Genomic DNA, 4,666 nt, shown 5'->3' with positions numbered 1-4,666 from the left:
CTTCTATAACATCTGATTTGAGAGTTGCCACGCGGCTCCTAGTTGCCCCACGTGGTAGATCCCCTTTTCTTCTCTTCTTCTATACTACTACTCTTCTATACTACACTAACTACAATACTCTTCTATACTATACTAACTACACTACTATACTACTATTATATGTGTGTGTGTGTGTGGGGGGGGGGGTTAGAGGGTTAGAGAGAGAGAGAGAGAGAGAGAGAGAGAGAGAGAGAGAGAGAGAGAGAGAGTTGGCCAGTTCGAGAGAAATAGAGAGAGCTAGACATAGTAAGAGAGAGAGAGAGAAAGAGAGAGAGAGAGAGAGACAGAGAGAGTGTTAGAGAGAGAGCGAGGTAGAGAGAGAGTTAAAGAAAGGTAAAAAGAGAGAGAGAGTTAGAGAAAGTTATAGAGAGTGAGGAAGAGTGAGAAGTAGAGAGAGAGTTAAAGAAAGGTAGAGAGAGAGAGAGAGAGAGAGAGAGAGAGAGAGAGAGAGAGTAAGAGTGAGAAGTAGAGTGAGAGTTATAAGAGAGTTAGAGAGAAATTGACATAGAGAGCTAGAGAGAGAGAGAGAGAGAGAGAGAGAGAGAGAGAGAGAGAGAGAGAGAGAGAGAGAGATACTATACTATACTACTACTCTTCTATACTACACTACTATATATATATATATATATATATATATATATATATATATATATATATATATATCTTATTCGGGAGTTAGAGGGTTAGAGAATTTTAGAGAGAGAGAGAGAGAGAGAGAGAGAGAGAGAGAGAGAGAGTGAGTGAGAGAGGGAGGGTTAGAAAGAGAAAGAAAGAGGGTTGGAGAGAGAGAGTTAGACAGTGAGTTGTAGAAAGGTAAAGAGAGTGAGTTAGAGAGAGAGAATATTAGAGAGAGAAAGTTGGCCAATTAAAGAGAGTAAGAAAGATGAGAGAGAGAGCTAGGAAGGGAGAGTCAGAGAGAGAGTGTGTTAGAGATATAGTTACATGATAGATAGAGTTAGAGAGATTTAGAGAGAGTTAGAGAGGTTACATGACAGATAGAGTTAGAGAGGTTTAGAGAGAGAGAGAGAGAGAGAGAGAGGGATTGAAAGTTAGGGATAGAGAGTTAGAGAGATAGAGACTTAAGTTTTTTGAAAAGGTATTTTGTTTTGTTTTAAATGATAAAGTAAAAATGAGGCTTTTTTAAGGGAGGAAAAAGAGAGGAGAAGGAAGAGAGAGAAAAAAGGAGAGAGAAGAATTAGTTAAAAAAATGTTTTTATTGTTTTGTTTTAAATGGAGAAAATAAAAAAGAGCGAGAAAGAGACACTACATATAGATTAGGCGAAAACACTTCACTAACATTAGGGTTATCACACCCTGTCGTCTACCAGAGAGTGTGGCGTCGGTGATGACTTGAGCTTATCCTTGCGCTTTGACTGGGGCTGTTTCCTCAGCCCCGATGAAGAGGAAGCGTTTCATGCCAGCTGCTAATCCTGGCTCCTGAGGCGCCCACGCTTTGAGCATTCGTGGTCTACTGATTTAGAATGTCGAACCGATGATGCTAGATTTTTTATGCGTTATCTTTCTGCAAGGCGTATAGCCCATGTAGAGTCCAACTGCTAACTGAGGTTCGACGGTATGGGTTTTCTGCAAGCTTATGTATGTATGCATGTGTGTGTGTGTGTGAGAGAGAGAGAGAGAGAGAGAGAGAGAGAGAGAGGAAGCCATAATTTTAAAATTTTGTGCCTGTAAGTGTGAGAGCAGTTGTGGGGCATGGAGGTTTTGGATTTTTTTAACTTCCTTTCAAATGCAGTATTTTACATTTGTAGCATTGAAGTAGAGAAGAGATCTGATGGCAAGAATTTGTGGGATTTCATCCTCTTGCACTCATTTCTCACAATTGACAGTACTTTGCTGCTATTGTGTGATGTCTTGCCTGTCACATCTCTATGAAAAGCCAACATGTATGCCGTAGAGCTCTCTTATCAGCAAAAAAGCCTGGCTTCCTCTCCCAGATCTGTGACACCTAGCCTCCCAAGACTGTTTTGGCATGAACAGCTAGCTCTTAGAACATCCCTAGTGTGTTACTGGATGGAAGTTGTCGTCGAGCAACTATTGTGGAAAGGCCTTCCCTCCATGTTGTGGTTGAGGAGATCTTAGCAGCTCAGACTATGCCCCCTCATGCCTCTTGTGAAGGGGTTCGGAAGAGGGATTTGGGGCGGCAAAACATTACCGGCCACCATCATACCACTTGGAGGCAGTGGAGACCAGTGGAGTACGGGAAGATTGTTTTCAAACCATCGTCTGGGGTATGGTTTAAGAAAGCAGCCAGTTTCATGAGGACCGAAAGCCATTTGCAATGCCAATGGTAGGCTGCACTTTGGCTGCCGAGACTTGAATGTTTAGGTCAACTGGTACCTGGTCAGGTCCACTGCCTCCTTCAAAGAGGTGGAAAACAGGCAGAAGTAGGTCTAGGTCATGGAGTACTTGAATTGTCTGTCTCATCCTTGCTTGTTGGATAATGTGGTTTCATGCGGAATCTGGATGTATTGGCAGCATGACAGCTCATGCCACCAAGCCACCATCCAGTTCTTTAGAGAGCTCTTTAGGTTTTACCAAGCCACCATTCTACTCTCTCTACGTGCTTCAAAACTACATTTATATGAATGGTATGCTACTATTTACTTACATTACAATAAGTCCATTGGTGAGAGTAACTCTTCTTTATTTAAGGCTCACGAGAAAGGCCCTTTTGAATGCTAAATCTAATGATTAGTATGAGCATACATCTTGAATATGTTTTGTACTCAACTACCGATCAAAACAACCAATTGCTTATGATAAGGTATAAAATTTAGACTACTCAAGTCCATTGGAGATATCAATATCTTGCTCTTTTGCCTTAGAGATCCCCGCCTATCTTCTTAATGTAACGATACAATTTATTAAAGGGTACTTGATTCTTGCAACCTGTATTTTAAGACTGGACACTATACGAGGATGTTGTTAAATTGTTTCTGTTCTCATACAACATAGGAGGAAGCTATAAGCTTGCCTCTTGTGTTGTGAGCAAACTGCTTATCATGCTAGCGAAATCACCTTAACAGAGAATTCTCCAATGGTTACAATCTTGTGGTGTTACGTATGGTTATAATCTTGTGCTGCTATGTATGACTGCCATTGTCTCCAAAGGCATATAGCTTGTTGAATGAGATGCTCATGTCCTAAGGTTTGTTAGTCACAATTCTTTGTGATCTTTAGTAGCGTTGTTTGCATGGCCAAGTTGGTAATGCCCAAGCATACCTTTCTTCTTGGGTGTGTAAACTTGTTCCCACTAAAAAAGGTGCCATGCTTTCTTGACCTGAGCTCTCCAGAGGAAGTCTACTTTGTAAGATTGTCTACTAGAGGACGAAAGCTCCATTGATTATAATCTTATAGGTGGAGTTTCCCAAGATGGCTAAAGCCATCCCTACCAAAGCCTGGTCAAACCTTGTTTTGTCCACGGCAACAAACAATTTCGTTCAGGCCTTGGCAAGGTTTAGGATGGGGAGCATGTAGGCATGCATATTAGGATGGTCCCATGAATTTTGTTGAGACCACACCCAAATCCAAATTGGTGGGATCCGGCTTGATGCGGAGAGCAATAGATTAAGCAAAGATACTGTAGGATGGTGAGTGGTCGCCAATCTCTTGTTACAGTACGGTTTGCATGCGTAAGGATAAGCTTTATTTGTTAACTTTTGAGGTGAGTTCATTCTGTTTGCGTAATTCATTGGCACAAAACTCTTAGGGGGTTTGTTTGGGCTTGCTGTGTATTTTGTGCATATTCTTCTTGGTTGCATACTCTAAATCCTCAACATTGTGGGCTTTGCTTAGTACTGAGATGGAGGTTGTGTCAACAAAGTGAAAACCTTAAAAGGAGGCATGTAGCATCCTAGGGTAGTCAATGTTCTCTAGCGGAGCCTTTTATTGATGGTGATAAAAGGTCTTTCTCGCTTCATCTTCTATGATGGGTCCACAAGGAGTTGTATTTTGCTAATTTATTCCTATTTGATGTGTCTTTTTGACAAAACAAATGGCAGTGTGGACCTTGAAGCTTTCAATCCCATTGTGGGCTTGGTATTGTAAGAGTCCACTTGAGATTTGCATCTAGAACATACCAAGGTGTGAAAATGGTTTAGAATCAATATCCTAGCATGTAAGAACAGCAAGAAAGAGATTTTCTTAAAGACAAATCAAGCATGATGATAATGTAAATGTTTAGTTTAAAAGCTTATATATTGAATATGATAGATAGAGTTTTTTTTAATATACTTGAGTATAACTTCATTTGTCATTAATCATGGCTTATAAGCTTGGTTAAGTGCTTCTTTTATCTTTCCTAGATTTGAGCACCAAACATTTCCTAGATTTAAGAGAGATGGTTGATTTGTAATTGTCCAACTGTGTCCTTCTCTTGTTGCTATTGGCTTGTGGGCTTTATAGGAGTCCAAGGTGCATATATACATCCTCCTCCGACACTAGTATTGTATTGTTTAACAATGTATATAGTAAAGTTTATATAATGTTTCTCTCAGTGCTTTTGTGCTTCATTTCTATTAAGTGTTTCTCTCATTTTTTTGTTCTCTATGTAACATGACAATAGAGTCCCATGTGGCATGAAGCTTTTTAATTCAGTAAGGAAATATGA

At 40.2% G+C, this 4,666-nt stretch overlaps 1 long non-coding RNA gene across 1 annotated transcript; it reads left to right on the top strand.

Annotated features, from left to right (window-relative positions):
• The first annotated feature begins 1,353 nt into the window (after window positions 1–1,353).
• On the top strand, window positions 1,354–4,285 carry LOC147629888 (uncharacterized). The gene is made up of 2 exons (XR_015267759.1): window positions 1,354–1,612; window positions 4,059–4,285. It is a non-coding gene; the product is annotated as an uncharacterized LOC147629888 (long non-coding RNA).
• The last annotated feature ends 381 nt before the right edge of the window (window positions 4,286–4,666 follow it).

The sequence above is a fragment of the Cibotium barometz genome, chromosome 17 (assembly GCF_041138505.1).
Source record: "Cibotium barometz isolate CiBa-2024 chromosome 17, ASM4113850v1, whole genome shotgun sequence".
Lineage (NCBI taxonomy): Eukaryota > Viridiplantae > Streptophyta > Polypodiopsida > Cyatheales > Cibotiaceae > Cibotium > Cibotium barometz.
This window is presented reverse-complemented; position numbering and strand designations above follow the sequence as displayed.